This window comes from Sciurus carolinensis, chromosome 6 (assembly GCF_902686445.1).
Source record: "Sciurus carolinensis chromosome 6, mSciCar1.2, whole genome shotgun sequence".
Classification (NCBI taxonomy): domain Eukaryota; kingdom Metazoa; phylum Chordata; class Mammalia; order Rodentia; family Sciuridae; genus Sciurus; species Sciurus carolinensis.
This window is the reverse complement of record NC_062218.1, coordinates 132262232-132289489: the sequence shown is the minus strand read 5'-3', so window position 1 is coordinate 132289489 and position 27258 is coordinate 132262232. Positions and strand designations below refer to the sequence as shown.

The window sequence follows — 27258 nt, the reverse complement described above, 5'->3', positions numbered from 1 at the left end:
TAAAAGAGCTATTTAATATTATCTTTTCATTTATGGTTTGTTTGGTTTGGTTTTTGGGTGCCAGGGATTGAACTTAGGGGCACTCAACCACTGAACCTAGCCCTTTTTATATTTTATTAGAGACAGGGTCTCATTGAGTTGCTTAGTGCCTTGCTAAGTGACTAAGCCTGGCTTTGAACTTGCAATCCTGCCTCAGCCTCCACAGCTGCTGGGATGACAGGTGTGCTCCACTGCATCTGGCTACTTTCAAGGTCTTTGAAGATTCGTGTTAATATTCTAATACTATTCTATCTTAAAGCTGCAGAGCATTACACTTTCCAGAACACTCCACTGTTGTAAGTGTCTGGCATATAAGAAGTTAACCCTATCTTCTGCATCATAACGTGAATATGTGCTTGATTAAAAGCCTTAAAAAATTTGGTGGGGGGATGCCATTTTTAGCTACTGGAAAGGAGAAAACAGAAAAAAAGGAGTATTATGATGGAATCATCTGTCCTATTGCAGAGTGAGGAATGATTTTATTGGCAGCAACAGGGCGGCAGAGCAATAAAGGCACCCAGTTATGCCCCAGTAATTGAAAATCTTTGTTCATTTTCTTGTTATATACCCATCTGCTAAAGCCTGACACCAACTAATGGTGCCCATGGTCAAATCTAAATGATCTTACTTTCTATATATTTATTTAGAGACAGGGTAGCACTAAGGTGCCCAGGCTGACCTGGAACTTGTGATTCTCCTGCTTCAGTCTCCCCAGTAGCTGGGGTTACAGGAGGGCAACACCACATTCAGTTTAAATGATCTTCCTTTCATACTCCTGATTCTACCTTGCAGAGTCAAGATGAGCGTGAACTCATAGAATAGGCTAAAAGGAAGATGTAAACAAGTAAGCTTTTCAGAGCTAAAAAGCCTCTTTTAAAGTAAATTTTTAAAAGAACATGGACCTCAAAACAATGCAGTTGTACTGCATATGCGATAGAAATAACTGTATAAACAACACCACGTCCAATGTGGCTACCTGACCAATATTCCTTATTGATTACATATAGGCTTTACTCAGTATTTTCTTTGTAGTCTCTGCAGCCAAGGAATTCTTTCTGACTTTATTTCCTACTGTGAAAAGGACCCTACAGAAGGTGGGGAAGCAACTCCGGATACTGGGAGAGAGGCATAGCCAGTTGCTCCTATTAGTCCAAGATTCACATCTGGCATTTTTGTCTAGCAATACCAAACATCTGTTTGACATTGTTTGTGCTCTGAGGTTCCAAACATCTACTCTCTACTGTGGTCTTTTATTCCTGTCTGTGAGGGTCCCTGAGACTTGATCAAGTTACGTTCAAGACTTACATTACAGGGAAATCAAGCACTAAATATCTGATACCCATACCCCTTACTCTTAGGTAAGTTGAAAGTATCCCCAAGAGTGAATTCTGATGACTGCCATATGTCTGCTCAGTTTCCTCTGAGGAAGCCAAATTGCTCTAGCCTTCATGATTTTGTCTCCTTTGTCCACACAATGCCCATCTCTCTTCATTGTGTTCCCTTCCCCTCCGAATATAGAGAAGTTCAACTATCAAGTACCTTCCAGTGGAAGGGATGCCACTCTTAACAAGTTCCCCCTCTTTCCTTGCCACTCCTTTTACCCTTCCATCCTCCCTCACATTGCCTTCTTATTCTCACCTTTTACTCCTGACCCACTCCATTCAGTGGCACCAGGTTGTGCTGTCTGTGGCTCCTGGATTCTCAAGCACAACACACAAATAGCTTCTTTGTACAATTCACAGAAGAGTTTCAAGTCTTCTTGGTGTTTGCAGCTCGTTCTCCCCACTTCGTCCATCAAGAGTGGGGCACATCTGGCGAATTATACGGACCATGTTGGCCAGCTGTAAGTTAGGAAAAAAGCTGCGATGTGTAAAGCTCTTTTGGCATGGAGAACAAGTGAACTACGGTGGAGGGGGTGGGGAAGGCGAGTGGGTATCAGGATACAGCTCTTCATGGTCTTCATCGTGGTTCTGGATAGATATCAATTCTCAGGTCATGTCCCATTCCTAAGGTTCTGACCTTCCTCTTTTTCCTCCTGGTCTTACATAGTCCACTTTGTCCCAATTCCTTATACCATCGTCACCAACCAAGAGTTCATCATCCTCTCGGTTTTGGAACAAAAAGCATTTCCATGATATAAGAACTCCCTAATTGCGTTAGGGAGACCCATCCACCGATGACCACCCCCACCCCCCAACTGCCTCCTCCTTTTCTCCGTTCATCTTCTCGCCTTGGTATTCCTCATCTTCGTGGCCCCACCGCTGGGTCACACACTTTCGGCAGAAGTTGTGCCCACAGCCGATGGACACAGGATTATTGAAGTAATCTAGGCAGATGGCAGATGACACTTAAGGCTTCTTCCTTAAGTGTCTGCATGGGGTTGGGAGTATTGCATAGTCAGCAATCTTACAAAGCTGAGGCCTTCAACATCTTGGAACTAAGGAGCAGGACTGTACCTGCAGGCCTGCCTCCAAGCTACGCTGTGATTCAACCCTGATTTTTCTCCTTAGGCCTGCAGTAAAGCCCTGATCTCCTTTCTCAGGCTCTCCGCAGTTCAGGGCCACAATCAGATCTACCGGTGGGCCACAACCATGCTGAGATCACCAGGGACAAAACAAGCCTGGAACCCCCAGCTCCGCTGGAGCCTTGGCGGAGTCTCAAATCCTGTCTCCTTGCTCTCGGGATTTGCTCACCAGAGTGCGCGCAACTCGGCTGCTGTAGCTCCTTACTCCGATCCAGGCGACCGGAAATTACGTAAGCGACCCCCCCCCCAGCCAATCAAGAGGGTACTGGCTAGACGGTCGGAGGACCGTATCTCCATGGTATTGCAGGCGAAGACCCTGGCTGCAATCCCCGCAGTCCATCAAGCCTCACCCGATTGGAAGACTGGTTGGTGGGAACGGGAGGAGGCGCAGAATCTACTTAAACTACCGACCACGTAAAGTCCACTCCAGCCCGCTAGACGCCGAGAGCGAGAGGCCACGCCAGAGAGGAGGTATCAGGAAAGGGAGCCCAAAGGGTGGTGAGCGCTGCGGCCAAGCTCGAGTGGCGAGCTCTGCGCCTTGCTTAACCCTTCTAGTCAGAAGGCCTGAGGTATTTGTGGGAGGATTAGGCCGACGGCATCCTAGCTCGTGGGCGGGGTCTACAGGAAACCGGCTGGGCCTGCAGAAATGGGGCGGGGTAGAGCTCGAAATGAGCGGAGTAGGTGGTGATGCCGAAGGTTCTTGAGCTTGCAACTATTCTCAAACCAGTTCACTGTTTTCTTGCTACCTGAGGAGCCTCAGTCTTCCAACACTGACCTCTCTCACGCCCTTGACATCTATGTCCATTTCCACTCTACATACACACCTAGGAAACCGCAAATTCCACATACCCTACACCTACTTCTGTTAATCTTTTCGCCTCCCCTACATCCATAATCCTTCCATTCATCTTTCACTCATTTCTTTATTCAGAACCTATCTCCCTAACCACCCACGCTTTTTTTCTTCTGGTATTGGGGATACCAGAGCCTGAGCATTCAAGGGAAGCGCTCTACCATTGAGCTATATCTCGGTCCCAGTTCATTTTTAATCTGTTCATCCATCCACACACATGTCATGCTGAAGCTCAGACCCTGGGGAACAGATTCAGGATCCCGGCAGGTGGAAGAAGATGCAAGACGCAGTTTGAGTAGTAGACATGCTTTATTTGGTAGGGGAGGCAGCAACCTTTAGCCAGCCTCCAGCTCCAGCTTCAACCCCCAGATAGTTCCATTTAGCTCCCTGAGCCATTTCCATAGGCCTTTTTATATGCAGGCCAGACAAAGAAGGCACAGTCGCCAACAGGTTACATCAGTAGTCGCATGCTTACAAGCAGATGTTTATGACCTTGAGTATGTATGCTGAATCTGTGTGTGAGCTTGGCTACACACTAAAAATAGCCGGTAGGAAGGCTTCGAGAGGGAGCCTAAATAGTCAGTTGGTGCCTACCTGATGACAGGTAACCTATCCATCCATTTGTCTATCCACTTCTGTCTGTTCACAGATAGAAACACAAAAATGAGTTGAGTCATGGTTTGTCCCTTCAAGGATCATCCTTCACTCAAGGTTTTACAAGATTTTTTTCCTTTTATTTTTTATTTTCCTTTATTAGTAGTAAAAAAAGTGCATTGTACATACTAATCTAATAAAGACTTGCACACACAGAAATAAAATTTCTGAAAACTCTTCCCCCTGCCCCATGGCATCTAAGGCTTCCTGAAAATTTCCTTTCTATTTCAGTAAAATGCTATTTAGACCTGTTAGATTGATTACTCCCCTAATTGATAACTGTTTAGGTTGAAGAATGCCACCTGCCTAAATGGACCCTCAATACACCCTGAAACCTTTCCTCTCCATCTCTGGGCCTGAGCCAAGCTGTTAAGTTTCACAGAGTGTGGATGATCCCAGCTCCTCTTTCTTAGTACTGAACACACAGCATACTCTCCTTCCATAGCTGCTGAGCAAATAATAAATAAACTCAATAAATTCCAACTATACAGCTCTGCTGATTTTTTTCCCCTCCTCAAGTTCAATACCTCATCTCCATCCTTTTCTTCTTCTCATTCCAGTTTCACTCCCATCAGTTTCAGACTGCACAAAAAATTTCCTAAAGTCACATACCTTCTCATGTCAGTTCATTCTGCAGCCAGCAGAAACATCCCCTGAAAGTCTGACTACTTCTGAGTCTTTAAAAAATTCAATGGCTCGAAATCATTTCTCCAGCTTTGCCTTGATTAACCCTGGAGTCCTGCAAACACAGGAAGTTAAATCCTGGGTCTTCCACTCTTACTTCAATCAGAGTAGCTCTGTCTGCATTGTAAAATAGGCTCTGTCTGAGATTTGGTTGGAACAAAAGGACTCAAAGTATAAAAATCTTAGTCTTTGGCTGGGGCCTGCCTGGGGAGAGTATCAGTTCTACTTGAACTCTGTGGCAGATCCTGCAGTCCCTGAACTGATCCCATTGGCTCATCTCCATCCCCTGTATATGAATGGCAAGTTCTTGAAGGAAGATCAGAGTAGCACACTTCCATGACTATCATCCACTACCAGGACCCTGTCCCTCTCTTTTATTACTGGCAGTGCTCACTCTGGTGACTCTACTTTGTTGGGACTGTATTGAAAGGAAAATGTTATGGCAGGTAGCACTCAATGAAGCAAATCTGCTCATCTTACTTTGGGAGGCAAAAGAGAAGCAGGAAGGGGGTCCTAATATCCCTTCATGGGTATGCCCCCAAAAGCCTAAATTCCTCTCACTAGGCCCCACCTCCTAAAGATTTCACCACCTACCTATAATACCATGGGTTAGAGAACAAACCTTCAATTCATAGGACTTTGGGTGGGGGTATTTAAGATCCAAACTATAACATTCTCCCACCTAGAAGGTTCTCATCTCACTGCTTTATCCCGATATTACTAATTATCTTTCAGTTCTCTGCCCAGATATAGTCTCCTGAAGGAGATTATTCCTGAGGCTGGTACCAGACTGTGTTCAGATCTAACTCTTGTCACTTGCTCTATGTTGACTTTAGCTTAATTTCTTAACATCTCTGTGCTGTAGTTTTTCTGTGTGTCAAATAAAGATGATGGTAGCACACACTGTGGGGAGCCATCCATATCTAGCAGAATCAGACGTGGTTGAGCCATGGGACATAGAGGCCTGACTCCCAGGAACTGGCAGTCATAAGAAACTGTTCCAGATTGCTGGGGAGTATGTGGTCCTGTGTGGAAGTGGTTTACCATCTGGGGATATGCTAGTTTTCCTGAGCAAATGGCTCCCCTGACTCCACTTCATCCTGTTCATCACAGAAGAAGTCCCTCCCGGTCTTGACTCCCTTTACCTGTGTGACTAAAATATAAAGGAGAGGTGGACTACTTCATCTTGTTAGAGGCCAGATTTGGTATGGCCTGCTCTGTCACATCCCCTCCCAGTTGAAAAGAGTATTGACTGTTGTGTGTTTAATGACTAGATAAGTTTATAGGTAATTGATTTATTGCTGGCATGACGTCCTCCAGTAGTTAACCCGTCTCTTATCCAGTTGGGCTGTGACTGAAACCCCCGTAACATACCTCATGGGTTGTTGTGCAGTAGGATTAATTGACATCCATAAAGTGAACAGTGCCCTCTGGGCTTATCTCCATATCCTCAGGACCTAGTGCTGTATTTCTTTTCTGTAATGAATCAGCTTCAGAGACTCCCACTTAGAATAGAGTGAAGTGATCTGGATATTGGGGTAGTATATAGCTTACCACTTGTTATTTTAGGTATTTCCAGGTATCTGGAGAAAAAGGAATTAAACCCAGACTTGATCTGTCTAAAATGGAATACCTACCTATTCATGTTATTTTAAAAGTATTTCTATTATGCAATCAGGGAGCCTTCCTGGAGGTCAGGACTGAGCCCAAGTAGACATGGAGGTGAGGTGGGGGCAGAATCTGAACAACAGGAATTGAAACTGAGCCAGTTGTGGTGGCGCATGCTTATAATCCCAGAAGCTTGGGAGCCTGAAGCAGGAGGATCACAAGTTTGAGGCCAGCCTCAGCAATTTAGCAATCCCTAAACAACTTAGCAAGACCCTCCACAAAATAAAAAATTAAAAAGATTTGGGAATGTAGCTCAGTGGTAAAGTGCCCTGGGTTCAGTCCCCAGGACTAAAAAGAAAGAAAGAAACAAAAAAGAACTAGAATACTTCCCCCATAACTGAATTCAGCTTCCGCCTTTCACAGAGGGTTATATGTAGGTGAATGAAGTAGGAGAAGGAGCTAAGGAGAAGACTGAGAGAAGAGGCAGGTGCTGAGCTCAGGTAGGAATGAGAAAAGGATAGAGGAAGCATAAGAATGGAAGATAGAGGGACCTAAAAGGAACATAAAGTAGACATTCATTCTCAAGAATACCTAGGCAGAGCTGGGGTTGTGGCTCAGTGGTACAGCACTTGCCTAGTGTGTGTGAAGCACTGGGTTTGATTCTCAGCACCACATATAAACAAATGAATAAAATAAAGGTCCATCAATATCTAAGAAAGTATTTAAAAAAAGAATATCTAGGCAAGTGAGGATCTGTAAAGTTTAGTGCCTATTTTTTCATCTTCCTTTCACTTCCTAAATTACTACTTCCTGTGGTTCAAATGTGTCCCCCCCCAAAAGTGCATTATTGGAAACTTGGTCCCAATATAGCCGTGTTGATATGTGGGAAGACCTTTTGAAGGTGATTGGTTTTTGAGGGCTCTGGATGAACCCATTCATAGACTAATGGATTGATGAATTATTTTTGAAGCAGCAGAGCAAGCGGAACAGAGAGAGGGAAGAGGGTAGGGAAAAGCAAAGTACTGGCAAAGGAGACTAAGCAAATTATATTATGTACATGTATGAATATGGCATAATGAATCCCACTATTATGTATACTTATAATGCACCAACAGGAAAAAAGTTATCTTTCTCCAGCCTTCTTGCTCCTTGTTGCCATGTGATGCCTTCTGCTATTTTAGATACAGCTAGAACGCACTCCTCACCAGATGCTGAGCAGATGCTGGCATGTCCTCTTGGACGTTCCAGCCTCCAGAGCCATGAGCCAACTAAACCTCTTTCCTTTATAAATTACCCAGTATCAACTATTTTGTTATAGAAAAAGGACTAAGACACCCCCTCCCCCCAGTCTGAGTGTCGCTTTAGAGGGATTTCATTTAGATTCCCTCTTATATTTGTGAAGCTTTGATGAGCTTTTCCAGCGTGGAAGAGGGGCGTATTTTTCAGTCCTCTTGCAACCTTGCTATCTCACAATCAGGCAGCTGTTCTATTTGCAGAAAGACTATTAGCCTTCTCCTGAACCCGGCTGGGAGCTCTGCTGAGGGTGCTCTTGGAGCAGGCCCTTAGGGTACACCTGGCACACTCAGGGCCACCTGTGCCCACTATCCAAGAGGCACTGGGAAAAAAGCAGCAGTGAGATATATTCAGGACTAGAGTTCAGTGCCCTCTCAGATTCTCTGAATCCTGCAGGTCTTTCCTCTGTTACCCTGTCCTATGAACTCCAGCTGTCTTGGTCACCCAGTTTCAGCTCCATCTCAACTCAGGAGCCTGCCTGATTCTGCCTAGGTTTCCCCTCCCTGCATTTATTTGAGGCACTAAGTTGGGACAATTATAGGACTTACCTTGTTGCCTCCCTCAGATCAGTTTTCCTTGTTTGATATCAAGTGTCTTGAAAACCAAAAGTTTTTTTTTTATGTTTTTTTCAAGTGAAATCTGATCTGTTGGTCCATCTTGACTGAAAGTGGTAGTTCACTCACCACATTTTATTCCCAGTAGAAAAACCTCTCTATATGACTTTTTTCCAATGATGAAATGTAGTTTTAATTTACATATTCATATAGCCCTTGCTTTGTGTTAAAAACTTTTAGGCACTTTTGCAGTTATGAAGGCATAAAATCGTCACATAACTTTATAACATTATTACTCCATCTTACAGATGTAGAAATAAAATGAGGAACAAAATGATTAGGTGACTGACCCAAAGTGACACAATCAGGTGGGTGACAGAACTGGGAGCTGAACCCTGGGAGTTACATAGATGCTTTGAGGCCTTTATGTATCTAATATGTATGCATCAACTCATTCATTTATTTCTGTCTCTCCCTCTCATCTATCTTATTTGTGTATCTTGGCTAGCATGTTTTGAGCACCTGATGTTTTCTACCAAGGTTCTGAGACACTGGGGATGCAACCTTAGCTGTCCGCCTTGATGCTCCCTAGCTGTGGGACTCTGGGCATGCACTTGTCTGTCTGTCTGTCTGTCTCTCTCTCTCTCCTCTCTGTCTCTCTCTGCAGTGCTGGGGATCAAATTCAAGGCCTTGTGCATGCTAGGACAGGACTTAACCACTGAGCTACACCCCCGACCCTGTGACCACTCTCTGTCTTATAGTTGCCTCATCCTAAAATAGGAATAAGAATAATACTTATCAAGTTGTTGTGAATGTAAAATGAGTTAATATGAAACCCACTTATTACAGTTTCACATACTGGAACTATATAAGCATTAGCTTTTCTTGTCATATTTGCTCAATGCAAGACAGCTCACAATGAGAAAGGTTAGGGGTTGGGGATGAAGTTCAGTGGTTAATTGCTTGCCTAGAATGTGCAAGGCCCTGGGTTCAATCCCCAGCATGGAAGAAAATAAAAATAGGAATACTTTAACAATAACTTTTATCCCAGTTGCTGGGATGATGAGGAGGTTAATGAAGATGATGTTTATTTTCTCTTCCAAAGAATAGTACTGGGTGTTTCTGTTTTTCTATGCCTTTAGTTGTGGATTTAGGGAACTGCATAGAAGAAAGGTCCCATTCCTCATCTTAGTTTTCTAACATACTCCCCTTTGGTAAGACCCTCACAACTCTTAGGAATTAGGCTTTAGGACTTCTTGTTTGGCAGGCTATGGATAGAACAGCCAGAAAACGGAAGTTGAGAAGATATGGTAGGGATGGCACCCTTCTCACATAAATGTCACTCTGTGTGTGTGTGTCCATCCTTCAAAGAGAATACCTAAGATACACTGGGAATATGGTGCCCCCCCCAGATCCTGGGGCACCTTGGTTGGAGGCACTGAAAGAAAGGAGGGGTGAAAAGTGTTCATGCCTGATGCTCAGACCTGGTCAGTGGTTGGTTCTGTTTCAGAATCACCATCTTGTGTGTGTGTGTGTGATGCTGCAGATCAAATCTATTGAATCACCATTTTATAATTATGCACATTTCTAGGGACAATATGGGAATGCATGTAGTTCTATTACTGTGGAGGAGGGGGGTCCAAAGAGATCTGGCTAAGGAGGTTCAACCTTAGGTGTGGGCAGCTGGTAGGCTGACCCTCACCTCCCCAGCTGTTTGCCTTAAGGTGAGCTCTGTTCTGGATCTTACTATAGTCATCCCTCTGTATCCATGGGGAATTGGTTTCAGGACCACTCACTGATACCAAAATTGTCAGATGCTCAAATCCTTTATATGAAGTGGCATAGCATTTGCATATAACCTAAACATATACTCTCAAATACTTTAAGTCATCTCTACATTGCTGTCAACACCTAATACATTGTAAATGTTAGGCAAATAATTGTTGTACTATGTTGTTTAGGGATTAAAAACAGAAAAAAAATCTGTACATATTCTGTACCAATTCAGTATCCCTCCTGAATATTAGATCTGTGGTTGGCTGAATCCATGGATGTGGAACTTGTGGAGACACAGCTGTATCAATGTGAAGTAAGACTGGTCAGCCAGCAGTTTCCTCCAACCTGCTTCTCTCCTAAGACACTGCTTCCCCACTCTTTCTAATCAGGGAAGAAGGCTCAGCTTCTATTCAGGAAGTCCTGAAGTGCTTATCGGGCTGAGGGATTTCTATGGGTCTACCAGGTTACTCATTCCCAGACTCGTCTTTGAGTTGGACTCCACTCCTACCATCCAGCCAGACAACTATGTTTCTACCAGTAAAAATAAAACATGTTTATTACTACAAAACTTTATTAATACAGATCCATAATCCCTTACTTGAAACCTTTGGACCAGATGTATTTCCAATTCTTTGCATATTAAAAAGGTATCAGGTATAAATGCCAAAAATTATGAAACATCCCCAGAGGGGTCTGGGTTGACACCCCAAGATCAAATACACCAGCATTTCTGTAAAGAATTGCAAAAAGACACACTAGAGGAAATAGAGTATAAATAATCTCACTTCTATTCAGGTCAAGTTTGATGCCCAATTTAGGAAGAAACCCTTGACTTTTGGATGTTTTTACATTTTAGAGTTGCAAGTACAGGATTGGAAACCTGTCCTTAACTGCACATTTATAGAACAGCATAGTTGTCATTTAGACTTGGTGCAGTGGTGAATCATACAGATGGCAGTCAGACTGCCTGGTCTCATTACAGCTCTGCCTATGGCTCAGCCTCTCTGAACCTTTGGTTTTTCACCCATAGCACAGGATTATTCTTCCATGTGGCATGTTAGAAGGGTTAAACAACTTAATGAAAGTAAAGTGGGCTGGGGATATAGCTCAGTTGGTAGAGTGCTTGCCTTGAAAGTACAAGGCCCTGGGTTCAATCCCAGAATATACATAGAACACTTTGGTGTCACTGAGACAGACGTTTAAGTGCCATCCTTCAATAAGTTCTAAGTTACTAGCTCACTGCTGAGGCCCTGCCAGCCATGGCACAGACTGAAACTTTTTTCTAGTATCAAAATCTTTCACATTCTTGGGCTTTGGTTTCCTAGAGAAGTGGAACACAGAGGTTTCAGAAATTCCTGAAAAGAGGCTCTGTCACACAGGTGGGTCTGGTAGGCTCCCAGCTGGAGGAAGGAACATGATGAAGAAGAGGCAGAGGAGGCTCCTCCATGAGTCCATTATCCACTGAAATCCAGCAGACCTATAACAATGGGGCACTTATCTGGTCCCTGGCATCCTTTCTGTTCCAGCCCACTAGCCCCTTGCATATCATATAGCCTGTGAAACTATATAACTTTTTGTTTTCTTGGTACTGGGGATTGAACCCAGGGCCTTGTGCATGCTAGGCAAGTGCTCTACCACCACTGGGCTACATCCTCAGCCCTTCTTAAAAATTATTTTCAGAAAGGATCTCACCAAGGTGCCCAGTCTGACTTTGAACTTGTGATTCTCCTGTCTCAGCCTCCTGAGTAGCTGGCCATTATGGGTAGCTGGAATGACAGGTGTATGCCACCACACCTAGCTGTTGTTAAATAATCAAAGAAGACATGAGGGTTTTGATCCACTGGAAGGTGAGGCTGAGCCTTTCCTGGGTCTCACACTTAACAAGCATTTCCACATAACACAGCAACAACAGGTATTTTCCTTATTATAGAAAGTAATGTGCTCACTGTAAAACTCAAGACATTCAAAACTACAGGAAATAAAATAGGACTGTGTGTTGTTTTCCAGCTACCTACAGGTACCTGTGCATCTGTTTTGCTTTTGTTTTTTTGTGGTGCTGGGGATTGAACCCAGGGCCTTGTGCTTGGGAGGTAAGCACTCTGCCAACTGAGCTATATCCCCAGCCCTGCTCCTGTGCATCTTTGCATCTGAATTTTTCATGTAAACAAGACACTGTCCACCTTGACCATTCTATTTTCTTTAAAAAAGGGGGTCATATATGCAAACAAGAAATTTCTAAAAATAAGCACATATTCCTAGATTTCTTAGTGTTAAGAGATGGATGCCATGACACTGTCCCCATAATTCCTCCTAACAGTTGTTCCAGTTTTCCTTAACTGCCTAGAGCCTCAGTTTCCAAGTAAGGGAAGTGGGGATAAGAATAACATGGCCAAATTCACAGGATGCCCATGAGGCTCAAGTGTGATATACGTGTAACATGAAACCATTCTGCAAATTGTCAAGTAGGAAGTAGATCAGAGGAATTGTTATTATTGTCCTTTTACCCTCCAATCCTGTCAGGAAATGATTTTTGTTGTTGTTATTTTTTGCAGTGCTGGGGATGGAGCCCAGGGTTTTACCCATGCTAGGCAAATGTTCTATCTTTAAGCTACATCCGGAGACCTGAAATGATTAGATTTTTTAGAAGGACTTCAGGAATGGCAAAACCATCTCAGTGGCAGAGATCATGTATAAGGAGGCTGACAGAAGTGAGAAGAGGGTGAGCTCTTTGTGGTCAGATCACAGCTGTCAGCCAGTTTAGGAGGCCTCCAGGGAACCCCAAACGCCCCTACAAAATACTTCCTTGATTTTGTAAGGGTGAATTGGAATCAGCAGAGAGTCTGAACAATTTCTGCCCTTGCTTGGCTTTGGGATTTAAGAATATCCTCTCCCACCTGCAGGGAGGAAGGAAGGAAATGACACAGGTTGCTCTCTCCCTAACGATGCTTAGAATTGCTGGCTCCTGTCAGGAGTGGTCTAGGATAGTGGTAGGGTTCAGAGACTGAGGCGAGGGCTAGAGACGGAGGAAGTGCCTCTCTCAATGCCCCCAACATCTTTGGTTCTAAGGCATCTTAGCCTTGCTTGAGAGTATGTGGGGCTTCCTCCCCACAACCCATCCAGCCTACAAATACACTGGGGCTTGCCTATAAAACTTATTATCTCTGGCTGTGGGAAAAAAGAACACAAAACAGATGAGGTGGGTGGTGGGCAGGTGTGGGAGAAAGGAGACAAGGTGTCCCTGAGTTCCCACCTTTGTTCTTTGCCTCTCTTTTTGGGCCCTTTATGAGATCAGACTCAGTGGTCTCATTTGTCCTTACAGGGCTGGATCAGCCAGGAGGACCTCCTACACCTTTGTTTCTTCCATTTACCTTGAATACACTTCTTTTTCAGTTTCACAGCTACCAGCCCAGCAGTGACCAGGACCATGAGATGATCCCACCAACTACTATGCCATTGCCATGAGAGGATGAGTCTAAGGAAGGCAGAGAAAAGGGCTTGTTCCCCAAGACCATGGAGCTGTCTACAGGTGTTCTGGCACCCTCCCCTCCTTGACTCTTCATTAAGCCCAGCTCCTCACCCCAAGCCACAATGAGTGTGTGCTTCAGGCCTGGGTGCTGCACATGGCAGGTGTACTAGGCCTCCTCCCCAAGTGGCACCCGGCCATCCCCACTGGGGCGTGTCTCCACACGCTCAGTCTCCAGGATCAGCTCCTTCCTACCCAGCCACCAGCTCAATGAGATAACTGGTGGGTAGAAGCACAAGGCCCAGTACCTCAGTAGGGTCCCATCCTGGGTGGTGTGCTTTCTCATCTGCACCACAGGAGTCTCTGCAGGAAAAGGGGAGAACAAGGTGGTTGAGCACCTTCTCTGCCTATTCCTCATGTTTTATCTCCATGCCTTTGATATCTTCTAAGTGTGGAGGACAGGAAGAAGGTGGGGACAGGATCTCTCTAGGGGAGGCACTCATGTTGGAACTTTGCAGGCACAGATGACCCATTACTACTCATCCTAAAGGGGCACTGCCCTGAAAATTCCCAAAAGGGATGTGACTTCCTACTCTCAACGTCTGAGTGGACATACCCACCACCTTTTTCACTCAGAGATCCTAGAATTTTTTTCCAGAGACTTTATATACCTATTCTTGACTTCCAGTACATAGTAAGTACCTAACAAGTGGTTGTTAAATAAAGGCAAGGATGGTAATACTTTCCTCACCTTAGAACTAGGAAGGGAAGGAGTTTGAAGCACAGCATGACCTCTTTCCAGAATGGTGACCTGGAAATCCCTCTAACTCTTCTGTTTCTCAAAGCTTAATGGGGGATTAATCATTGAGGATTCAATGAGATGATCCTGGTAAAGGGTCTAGAACATGTCTTGTGCTAAGTGAGAATTCAACAATCACTTGTGTAACACACAATGACATGAAGCTTTGGGGAAGTGGGCATTGTTATTATATGCTATTCTGAAATATATATTTGGTTTTCATCTGCATGTCCTGCTCATAACTCCCTTCCCAAGACATCCCTACTGGGGTGTTTCTCCATGTGCTCAGCCTCCAGGGCCAGCTCCTTCTAGCCACTACCTTAATGAGATGTCCAAGGCCCAACACCCCAGGATTGCCTAGACTTTATTTTCCCTACAGCTGGTTATAGAAACTGTAATCTTTCCCCATCTTTCTTGAAGCTTGCCATAAAGAAATTCTCTGACCTACCTTTGTCATTCCAGAAGGGGTCTGCCTCATATACTGGAGGGAAGAGTGTTACACAGAGAGGCCAAGAAAAATGCTGCAGCAGACATGCCATGGTGGGTTTCCCCATCCCAGTCTATTATCAACAGTGCCTATGCAATGGAAGTCTCCATATGTACCCAAAAGGACAGGGTTTGGAGTGATTCCACATTGCTGAACACAGAAAGGCTCCCAGAGGGTAGCAGGCCCGGAGAGAGCATGGGAACTCCATACCCCTGCTCTCATTCTGTATTCTAAACATATCGTCATCTGTATCCTTTGTAACATCCTTTGTAATAAATCCATAAACATAAATGTTTCCCTGAGTTCTGTGAGCCACCCAAGCAAATTAATGAGACCCAAGGAGTGGGTTGTGAGAAACCTAATTTATAGCTGGTTTGTCAGTCAGAAGCACAGGTAAAAAAAATACAGAACTTGAGACTGGCATCTGAAATAGGGGTGGGGAAAATAGTCCTGGGGACTGAGCCTTCAGTCTGGCACTATTTCAAGGTAGACAGCATCAGAACTGAGGTGGATTAGAGGATGCCTACAGACAGGAGTTCATTGCCCAAGACAATGCTGTGGGGCAGAAGATACAGAATTCCTCACTCTGTCACACCTGGAGCAAGGACTTAAGGTCCTGTTCCATGTGAGGAAGCTGTTGGCTAGTTGGGCCTCCCTCTGGGCCCTGGTGGGCTCCTCCCAGAGGACACAGCCTTTCCCTCCCAGGCTTCTCGGTCAAGTGGGACAGCTCTTGTGAATCAGAGTGTATGACTCTCTCTGCATGGCTGCTGCTGACTGGGCCTTTCCTCTCCAAGTAAGTCTCTGACTTCCCAGCTCCAGGTACCTGTGCAGGGAGGTGAGGAAGAGGCCTTCCAGGTAGGCCTTGTCATAACTCTGCATAGCAGCACTCTGTCTGCCACCACCGCTTGGTCCACACAGCCACCGGCTCTGCTGACACCCAACCCAGTGTCTCTAGGTCCAGAGACAGGTGGACCTGCCCATCAAAGCCAAAATGCCAGAAGCTGCTGGACTTGCCATCTTCATGTATCATATAGCCAAACACGTGCTGAGCACTCTACGTGCCTGTGCATGCAGGCCAAAAGTCCCTGGTTATTGAGAGCCACAGGGCAGAGTCTGTAAGAGCTAGGAAAAGCCTGCCACCTATGGGGCCTCCAAATGGTGGGGTGGGTATTGGCATTAAAAGAAGAAAAAAAAAAAAGCTACCCAGATAATTCCCATGAGCAACCAGGTTATCCATGTACTGCCACTGGGTTTGTGGTAGCCCATCACCGTCCACATCTCCCAGGCCCTCTGCTTCTGGGTTTCTGTCTCCCTCTACTGGGCATCTACTGGTGCCATCCACAGGGCCTGAGGCTCAGCCCTCCCTCTGTGACTGTCATACCAGATGAAGGGCTAGTCATCCACATAGCCCACAGCCAGAAACTTGGGGAGGCCTGGGCCTGGCTCTGACAGGGCTAGGTAGTGGTAGTGAAGAGAATGGGTCCCTGTAGAAATACCAAAATGGTCTCAAGCTCACATGCATAGCTGGGACCTGCATGAGGTTTGTAACAAGATGGAGTGTAGGGTAGAAACCTATCTAAAGAGTATTCATTCTGTCAGCAAGATAAAAAACTGAGAATTTAAGGGTAGCTTAGTAGTAGAGTGCTTGCCTACTTAAACATTCTCCAGAGAAATTTGATCAAGGTCATTCATCATTCTTAGCTAGAATCATCTTGCCAAGTTGGTGGTTTATTATTTTTAAAATAGTCCCCGGGGATTAAACCCAGGACCTCTCCCATGCTAGGTGGGGGTTCCACCTCTGAGCTACATCCTCAGCCCAAGTTGGTGGCATCTTAATTTCCACTCCCTGTTTTTTCCTTCTCCCACAGCAGACATTGCTACTCCATCTCTTCTGAACTTCAAATGCTGCCTCAAGGCTACCTTGTCTCTAAGAAACCCCAATACATCCATTCAGTGTTTCTAGAGATGAAATCTATTTCATAGCCAGTCTTGACTCCAGCTACTAAAACAATGCTATATCTTTAAAAAAAATCACTGCACTGGGCTGAAGGTGTAGCTCAGTGGTAGAGTACATGCTTAGCAGGCATCAGGGCTCACCCAAAAAGGTAAAAAAAAGGAAAAAAATTCAGTTTTCTCAGAAATATTCCAGGCTCACTCCCCTACCTAATTAAACAGTTTTTACTTGAATGTCTCAGTGAGGCATTCCTTGCCTGCTCTATTTAATACTTACCCTCCCATCACTGTATTATTTTTTTCAGAGTACTAAAACCCCATCTCAAATATGTACTTTAACTTGTTAATGGTCAGGCTCTCCCCTGCAATGTCAGCTACTCAAGGTTAGGACATTATAAAATCTCTTATGTTTTGCCCAGAATAGCACTGGGCACACAGTTGGTGCCCATGTGTAAACAGTCACATGTGGCAGAAGTCAGACACATCTCCACACTTAAGACTCTCTATTTACTGCCTCTTTGTTATGTTCTGGCCACACCAAACACCACCCAGGCCCTCTGAACCTGCTATTTCTTCTGCCCCAAGAATTTTCCTCCCTCTCTTGCCTCAGCCAATTTCTTTTCTTCCTTCTCTTTACAGCTCAAGTGTCCTTTCCTTCAGGAAGTCCTACTGATTCCAATCTGACATCCCTCAGAGGGGCCTTAACAGTGAGTGCTCTGTGCTTTCTGTAAAGCTTATGGCTTCTGTGAGGGTGGGTGTTAGAGTAAACACTAGTCAGTGCCTGAGAAAGCATCTCCTTCTGGGCAAAAGAATAAGACAAAATATGATAATGAAGGAAATGGAAAAGGGAACTGGCTGCTCACCCTGTCTCCAATCTTTAGGTGAGGAACAAAGCAGTGTGACCTTTGTTGTAAAGTAAAAAAAATGTACTTATAAACATCTGAAGAAATCCATCTGTGCAGTAGGCATACAACTTATCCCATATACTCTTGCTTGAGGTGTGGGGTGGCATCTCCATGAAGGCATATAGGCCATCCAGCCTATAGTCACCAAGGAGTGCCTGAATAATAAAATGTCCAAAACGTATCTGTTGAGTCCTCCAAGTTCTTTTTTTGGGATTGGTAATCAGTATGCTTGGGGCATTTGCAGATCTGGGATCAACAGTGGGCAATACATCTGACTATAATCGCTGTTTCCCCTTAAATCATGGTTGGCATATAGTGAGAACTTATTTTCTGCATTCGTTGAAGTGGGGGAAAAAAAGGCATAAATGGAAGTGACGAAAATCACAAGTGCTAATTTTTGAGTGATAGCTATGTGTCCTACACTGCTCTGCTTTTTATTCACTCTCTCAGTTACTCTTCACAAGGAACTTAGGAGGATGGTGTGATTGGCTTCATTTTACAGAAGAGGAAACTGAGGCTTAGTTGTTATGATTCAGTTTCTCATGACTGCAGCCACTTTGGGTCATAACTGCCATAGTTGTTTTTGAGTAACCCTAGTGGTTTTCCTGAAGGAAAATAGATAGATAGGACCATTAAGAGTCCTGTGTAGGTAGGACTTTACAACCAGACCCTGGCTGCAGGTGTTAGAAGTCAGACAGATGAGGATGGTGGGAAAACGAGGTTAAGAGAATAATTCTATAAAATGGACCCCATTGTGCTGACCTCCACATGCTTTCTTTGCCAAAAAGCAATTTACCTGCTTGGCCTAAGTGGACAGGATATGTCACAAAACTTCCTGTTATCTGCAAAGAAATATAGGCAGAAAAAACATCGATAAGAGGAACCCAAGTTACTTTGAAGGGAGAATCATTTGTGACCCTTTTCACAGACCAGAGTCTGGAAGATAAGGAGACTTCCTCCTAGGCACAAAACCTGTAAAAATGATTAAGTATCTAATTAGAACTGCTTAGCATGGACTAAGGAACCTAACATTGTCATGGCAATAAGTATTTGAAAGTCTGTTGTCATTCTCTGTCAGTCAAAAGTCAAGAGGTGGACTTGGGTGGAACTCTGGAAACTTCCCTGGGACCCCCAATAAAAATGGAGTGCAGGAGAGGCAAGTTATCTCTCACCTCTCTGAGAGGACTCGCTCATTCCCTGGAGAGTGTCCCCCTTCCCTTTTCCTATCCCTTCAATAAACTCATTCTTATAAATCTGAGCAACATGTCTGAAATCTTTTGATTTGATTGCAAGAATTAGGGTTTGAAGGAGGGGTGTTTGCGATGCCTCAGTTTTCCAGAATGCCCTAGCTCTGTAACACAGGGATGCACCTGACTTTGATATTATCCTAAGATAAATCAGGTACATTCTAGCCAAGATGAAATTACTTTTGTCCTAACTCATAAATATGTCTCCCTTTTCTGACCCAAATTTCTGGAATTCAACTGGTATTATAACAGTGGTCCACTTCACCTTTTGAAGATAACTCTGAAGCTTATCTTTAAAAGGGACAGGTTTTCCTTTTCCTTTTATCCCTCTCCCCCTCCCTAACCTGGGGGCGGGGAACAAGATTACCTAGAGTTATCTGTGCTCCACAGGAAGAAGATATCTGCCTCAGGATCTAGAAAGTGAGTATCTCCCAAGTTAACAAGTGAATGTTAACACCATCACGGTGCTCTGGGACCCCCTGTCAGGGCACACTTGGAATGTAGCCTTTGAAGGGGTTCCTCCTGATGGGCAGAATCACAACTTCTGGGACAGGAGTCCCATTTGCTTCTCCTTTGCTAGCAAAGCAATAAAACTTCATTTTATTTTTCTCAAAACGGTGTCTTCTTTATTGAATTGGCACTGGGGACAAGGACTGAGCTTTTGGTTACAGTATTGCTACCACTGAGGACCAGGATTTTGTCAGTGTGTCTCCCAATAAGTTACAATCAATGCAATCCTAGATCTGTGTAACTTTCTTCAATCTCATGGCACCTTGAGGCTGGTCCTCATGGTAAGCTCAAGGGAACGGGAAACAGACCTCAAATGATTCAGAGAAGCCTTTATTGATTCGTGAACTTGGGCACCGTCAGGACACATTTTCTGAATGCGTTTTAAAAATGGCCATCAGTTACAGATGGGTACAATGCTGTAATCATTGGAAGCCGCATATGTGCAGATTTGACCATCAGGGACTAGTTGAACAGGTTAAAACCTTAATTTAGGACAGTAATTGTAAAAAGGTTGAAACTCGTTGTCTGGGGAGATAAGAATTTAGACTCTGAGGGATGAGTACTTAAATCTTGTCCATTGGTATTTGCTGTGCCTCCATTTAGGACTAATTTTAGCCATGGGGGAAGGTCAAGGTTTAGGACCCAGCATTCAATATCTGCCCCTTTCCCTCAGGGTCCATTGTTCCTTGAATAATTTCTCCTCCCAAGCTGTACCTTTCTCCATTTTTCTTGCGGGGGGAGGCTATCTTGCAGGAATATTATTTTCCATAACCCTTCATTCATACCCCAGGATGGGTTTTTTTCAGAACCCCATTTCCATTTTTTCAGAATGGAAATCAAGTAGAGTATTCAAAGGCGTGCACAAGAAAGAGGTGGGGCAATGCCTGAATTCTCTTCCCAGATCCTGCTGCCTTTTTGTAAGCAGGAAAAGAGGAACTGCCTCCTCAGGGCTGGAGAAACCTCATGTGGGGAAGAGGGGTCAAGGTGGAGGGGTATTTGAGTGAATAGTTGCCATCAGCATGGGCCAGCCTGAATGTGAAATTGTAACAGCAATTCACTTTTTAAACAAAATTATTTTCTTCATTTCCCTCAGGAATATGATTTTTAATTCTATTTCTTCCTCCTCTGCTCTCTTCCCAACTTTCCCCCTCCCTTGATCTTTTATAGATCTTTAACAACCCTTCTCTTTCACATAATATTCTAAATTCTAAATAGAGCCCTCTGTAACACCCTCTCCTCTTTGGAACAGATGCTGGCCCCAGGAGGTTGAGGTTCCCTTTGGTGTGATGAAGAGGAAACAGAGACTAAAGACATGATACTCTTAGAAGAAGGTGACCCCCACCCAGCACAGGGATTTCCTGCCTTTTATTCCATTATACCTCCTTTTCTCCCCTCACAAATGCTGTTCCCTCACTGACCTCCCGGCCTTCCCTTGGAGATTTGAGATAGAAAATATCTCTGCCTTCCTCAAGTCTGGCTTTGAATAAACCTGTTTCCCTGCATCAACCTCTGTTTTTTTTTTAACTTTGGTTAAGCAGTGAGCAGTAGAACCTTTGATTCCAGTAACAAAATGATTGGGATCTATCTCATGGTGCTGTTTTTGTAAAAAAGAGTTAAGATCAGTGTGTCATGCACCTGGTGAACTTGGGAGGAACCAAGTCTGGGCCTTTTTGTCACCATGACCCATTTCTTGGCTTTTGTTGTTGTTGTTGTTGCAGTGCTGGGGAAACCCAGGCTGGAAACCCGGGCTTTCACATATGCTAATACTGAGCTACTTGCAGCCCCTTTTATTTTTTCTTCCTTGATGGTCACCTACCTAGTCCTGGGCACACATGTTAAATTGTTTTTATTTTTGTTTTGACTTCCCCCACCCCGACTTATTGAGGTATAATTGACAAAAAACTGTATATTTAGGATTACATTAAATGTAATATATATATGTGATGTTGTGACATATATACACAATAGAACTGAGTATCACAATTAACATACGCATTATTTCCTATAGTTACCTTTAGTTTTTACTTTAAGATCTACCCTCAGCAAATTTCAAGTTTGCAATACAGTATTATTAACTATAGTCACCGTACTGTACATTAGATTTCCCATTCCTTCGTTCCTATCTCTAGCAACCCTGCCTACCCTGGATAGGAGGGAGAGCAAATGACCCTGTGTCCTTGGATTGTTGCTGAACCTCCCAAGCAGTGAGATGTCTGTGCATTTTGGGTTTCATGTTCATAGTGTGGTAGGTTGAATAATGATTTCCCTCCAAGATATCCCTGGAGCTTGTGATTATTAGCTTATATAGTAACAGGAATTTTACAGATATGATTAATTTAAGGCTTTTGTGATTAAAGACTACTGGTCCTCAAGGAGAGGAACCCTGTGGCTGAAACAGAGTTCCCTCTGTAAGATGTTTTAACAATTGTTACCACCCCAACCTTTTCCCTAATCTTTCCCCAGATCTTTTGATGACCCATCCCTTTCACATGGCATTTTGAATTCTGAACAGAGGCTTCAGGTAATGCCGTCTTCTCTACTCAGTTCCTTAGCTCATGAATTGACTTGAAGACAGAAGAACTGTGTCTGAAAAGAAAATGCAGATACTGGCCCCAAGAGGTCCAATTTCCTTTTGATGTTCTGAGGAGGAAGAAAAGTCAACAGAACCATAGAAACAGAAGACCCCTACCTAGCACTGTAGATTTCCTGCCCATTGTCTCAAAGTACCCTCTTTTTTTTTTCCATAAAAGCTTTTTGAGTTACCTGAAGATGAAGATTTAAGATGAAAATGTCTCTATCTTCCTCAGGGTCACCCATGAATAAACCTGTTTTCTTCCTGTAGTTCATGTCTCACCATTACGGTGGAATTGTAAGCACCAAGGACCTTTAATTCCAATAACATAACAAGGAATGCAATTTTAGAAGCTGGAAGTCAAGGAAATGGATTCTCCCTTACAGCCTCCAGAGGGTGTGCATCTCTACCAACACCCTGATCTTGGCTGGGGGAAACACATTTTGGGAAGAAAAGGTTAGGGTTTCACTCAGAACATTGCACAATTAAAAACTTATGGTTTATTTCTGTAATATTCCATTTGATATTTTTGGACTGTAGTTGACCACGGAAAGCAAAACCACAGAAAAAGGGGAAATACCTTATAGATTCATGGCATTTGCAGTGCAGTCTGATGAAGTAACTCTGATATTTATTAGTCAAAGAGGAGGGAAGCTAGGGATCCTGAGTCAGCATGCTAGAGTTCATATCCTAATCAATGATGTGACTGCTCAGCTTTTGGTAGCCAGTTAACTTCACTGAGCCTCAGTGTCCCCATCTCATCATGGGGATAATAGCCAAATCCTTGCCACAGGGTGCTGTGAGGCTCAGAACTTCCCTAATGCTGCACTCATGTTATCTGCTCCCCAAAGCCACTGTCCACTCTGCAGATCTCCCCATGTCACTTCCTCACTCCTAAAGAAAAAAACTTGGCTTTTCTGTTCTGGCATCTGAGTCCCTGATGGGAACCCTCGCCACTTTCCTTCCATTTCACTCCTATACTTTGACACAAGGCTGGTTTTAGATCTTTACTCTTTTTCTCCTCCTTGATTTGGGGGAGTGGGCAGCCCTGACCAATGTCCCAGTAAGGCTACAGGGCCTGTGTGTATCTCTAGTGCACAGAACTGGCACCACCTGAGTGTGCATCCTAGGGAAGGACCATAAGAGAGAGGGATCCAGGATCTCTGGGGTTGTGTTAACTTGAAATCTTAAGTTTAAGAGACTCAGCTTGGATGGGAAAAGATAACCTCTTTGTTTTCACTAATCTCTAGTTGAAATTTAGCCTTTCCTCTGTTGTGGGGTCCTGTCATTGACGCATAGTGAGACCACCAGAAACTAAAATAGGAAGAAAGTTTATTTTGGAGAAAGAGAAAAGAAAAGAAAGAAAAAAAAAAAAAACAAAAAACTGACATGTCAGGACCACTACTCCAACTGGGGCAGTCATAGTGAGTGACTTCAGCAAACTGGTTTTTAAAGTGAAAAACCATAAAAAATATTCTGGCAGGCCTTCCCCCCGCCAAGGAATGCAAGCATCCAGCTCCAGCTTATCTATTTCAGGCTGCACCTGGCGGGTTAGCAGGGTGAGCTAGGCTGGGGGGAGCCAGACTACCCATGTCTGAAACCGGCAGCTTCTGGGGCCCCAGAAGGGATGGGTTGCTTCACAGCAATGGTCACAATGTCCTTAACTGATGACCACATTATTTTATCTGGGGTATTGTCTTTGTATTTACCACAGTCAGCACAACTCAAAGATTTTATTCACACTCATTTTGGTTTGGTCAATCTTAACTAGATATATTTGTTTTATATCAGAGGGTCTCTACCATTTTCTTTTTATAAGGGGGTCTCTACTCTTTCACACCTCCCATGATGAACCGAGACAAGAAAGCACAGTAGGACAAGTAGAACCTGTGCAGTGATCTTGGGTAGAAACCAGAGTGCTTTTGAAACACATGACAGTTATTGTATACATCTGGAAATACACTTCACCCTCTCACAGCTTCCAAATGGTGAAAAATTGCTAATTTAATGCATTATTTAATGTGCTCACTTACAGTAACATGTATTACTTATCACGCATTTATCTTTTTAATTAAAAATTATCTTTTTTAGCTAAAAAATTTAAATAGCATCATTGCAACGTAATTGGGCTCCTTGGAAATCCTGTGTATTTTACTTTACATATTAAACGCTAAAACAGTCTGAGAAAAGTTCCACCGCACAGAAACAGGTAGAAATTCCGACTCCAAATACTCGTGCTGCCACCTAGCGTCTGCACTGGGCCCCGCTTTAGTCATCTGTAAACAGACAAGTCGGCGGGAATCCAAGGGTTCTGTATCCTGGGATTTGACCAACCAACCACAGATGGAAAATATTTGGGAAAAAAAATCGCATCAGTACTAAACATGTATATACATAAAATTTCAATTCCTAAACAATACAGCAGAACTATTTACGTGGCATTTGCATTATGTTAGGTGTTATAATCAGATGATTTCAAATATAAGGGAGGTTATATACATACTCATTTTACTTAAGGGACTTGAGCATCCATGGATTTTGGTATTCCTGGGCCGTCCTGACACCAGCTCTCCTCAAAATATCGAGGGATGACTTTATGTTCCACGAGAGAAATGGCAAAATACTTAGGACAGAACCTGGCATAAAGGACACCAGTTAGGATTTCTCTCCAGGCCTGTGTTATCTGTGCAGTTGAGGTGGGTATGCCTTGTGGGTGCGGCAGGGAATCCAGGATGTGGTCATGCCTGCGCGCTGGGTCGGCCAGGTCTGCGCACAAAACTGAAACTGGGAAAGAATGGAAATTCCAGAGGAGGTCAGAAAAATCCCTGATGTTCCTTCTCACTCTCCAGCGCGCCAGGGAACGCAAAGGAGGGCTTTTTCCTTAAGACCTTAATTCCGGACAGGGGGCCTGGAAGCCCCACCGCTCTGGACCGGCCCTTGCTTTAGGCCGGTGGAAGGGAAAGTGCCAGCTGCCCTTAATTCACCCTCACCGCCTCCCAACAAAGTTTCCCCCAGGGCCTTCCAGGAGCACCCGCCTCAGTAGTCAAGCACTGGCAACGTTATCCGAGGGGGATCCACTAACTGCTCAGGAAGTTATGTCCCGGGCTAGGTCACAGAAGGGATGGGGTCACCGTCTGCACCTATTCAACGTTCCTCTCCGGCCTCCCGCGGCCCCCACCCACAGGGATGTTTAGGGCTCGGGAAGCCAGAGTGGGAGGTGGCAAAGAGGAGCCGGCTCCAGGCCGTCGTCTCCTCTCAGACTGGGGATGGGGTGTCCAAGTCATCATTACCCAAACCCGGATGGGAAAGGATCGGGGGTCGGCCCTGACCCCTGCTCCTCTCCTCATTTGTCTCGGTCTCCCCCTCTGACCTGCTGTGCTCTCTGGCACCACCTCAGGCAGCAGCAGGAGCAGTGGCTGCAGCGGCGCCGGCCCCGGCGAGACTAGTGCGCTCCTGGGACCTCGCTAGCCTCCGGCCTCTAGCATCGCGTGCTCTCTGGGCCGCGGGTCCTGTCCTAGACCTTGGGGCACCAGGCCTGGCGACGACTACAGCTGACGTCTCACCTCAGGACCTGCCTCAGGAGAAATAGGCAGAAGCACAGAAGCTCAGCACTGGGAGGGCCCAACCCTACAGTTTGTTGTTGTGGGGTTTGAGTTTCCACACCGCAGCGCCCCTGGCGTCCTTCCGCTGTCAATTCCGCGGCTCGTTGAACGCCCAGGAGCTGGCCAGGGAGGAGTGCGGACCAGCATAGTAGAGAATGCCCCCAGGGTTTGTCCCAGCTGCCGGTCGCAGTATTCTTCCATTTTGCGTTTCCCTCGGTTGGTCCTTGGAAGTAGAAACCCAAGAAAACGAGAAACCAATAGTATTGATAATTGAGAAATAAAGCTTACATGCTTCACTATCTCTTGAAACGAGACAATCCCGCTAATGCCATTTAAAAAGTAGTGAGGTGGATTAGTGTCTACAATTGTCATGTGACTCAAAAACACTCGTGGTTCCCATTGGGGCCCAAGGCACTGGTCCTGCTAAATTTATTCAGCAGAAGGAAAGACTTTCAGCTACAGGTTAATGAAAATAAAGGTTATTTTCCTCATCCAGATTCACAGACCTTCCTGAATTTTGACCAGAGACCCCCAAATTCAGGACAATGGTTTTCAGCTGGGTGGTTTTGGATTTTTGAAAATTCGTGGGGACAACTTTGGTGGTCCCGAATGATGGGGGGTAGGGCTACTCACTTGGAGGGTGGGGCCAGGAAGGCTTGTTCTTTCTGGGAGGCCATCAAGCACATGGTGTTCAGTGAGCCTTCACCAGGGAATGGAAGGAGCTCCACTGTGATGATCAAGTCCAGAAGACATTTAAGCAATAGCAATGGTAGACTGACTTTGTGAGAGAATGTCAGGGACCAAGAAGTTCTTATTCTGAGAACATTCTGATCTTTACAATAAGCAGCAGCGCCCCTCCCTTCCCGCCGGCGCAAACTTCCCCTTCCCGGCGGCGCGAACCTCACCTCCCGGCCGGCGCGAATTTGCACCCTATCAGGAACCCAGCAGAAGAACACAGCCAACCAGCCTGCACCTTGTCACACCCCTCCTTCCCTCAGTATAAATACCCCTGTGTGAACAATAAAAATTTGCAGCTTGATCAGAATTCCTGTCTTGCTGCCTCTCCCTGCGTCTCTTGTCCCTTCATTCCTTCTCTCTCAGGTTTGCGGTCCCGTGTTGATGTCCCGCGGGTCGGGACAGTTGGCGCCCAACGTGGTCGATTGGAAACTTTGAGAAGCGGAACGCTGCCCTCCGGGGAAGACTTGGCCAAGCAGGATTCGGGATCGCCCTGGTAGACGCAACCGGGAGTCAGATCCAGGAGGAGAGTGAGGTCAGCGCAAGGTAAGTGACGTACCATGGGACAAGCAGTCTCGTCACATGATTTGTTTCTGACGGGTCTCGAGGAGGCCCTCAAGACTCGGGGAGCGCGTGTTAAGAAAAAGGATTTAAGATTATTCTTTTCATACATAGAGGATTTGTGTCCTTGGTTTCCCCTCGAGGGATCGATTGATGGTAAAAGGTGGCTCAGAGTAGGAGACTGCCTCAAAGATTATTATGAGACTTTGGTCCTCAAAAGGTGCCCGTCACTGTCTTTTCTTATTGGAATTTAATTAATGAGATTCTTAAAAGTTCACCCTTTGACAGTGGTACTTTAAAACTTGTAAAGATTGGGGAGCAGGCAATGCAATCTACCTCTCGCCCCCCATCGGCATGCCCTTCGGTTAGTATTCAAATGCCCCCTGCTCAGGCTTCTCAGGACCCTGGGACCCTCCCAGACCCTGGGAACCTCCCAGAC

The 27258-nt window shown here is 44.9% G+C and overlaps 1 long non-coding RNA gene and 1 pseudogene across 2 annotated transcripts; one reads left to right on the top strand and one right to left on the bottom strand.

Moving 5' to 3' along the window:
- Positions 1–1680: 1680 nt before the first annotated feature.
- Positions 1681–2433, bottom strand: LOC124986412 (E3 ubiquitin-protein ligase TRIM52-like; annotated as a pseudogene).
- A 375-nt stretch (positions 2434–2808) lies between these two features.
- Positions 2809–21211, top strand: LOC124986871 (uncharacterized). 2 transcript variants are annotated; one of them, XR_007109106.1, is made up of 6 exons: positions 2809–3034; positions 13376–13511; positions 14710–14787; positions 17327–17394; positions 19230–19259; positions 20599–21211. It is a non-coding gene; the product is annotated as an uncharacterized LOC124986871 (long non-coding RNA). The 2 variants fall into 2 exon arrangements; XR_007109105.1 differs by lacking the exon at positions 19230–19259 and having other exon boundaries at positions 2813–3034.
- Positions 21212–27258: the final 6047 nt, after the last annotated feature.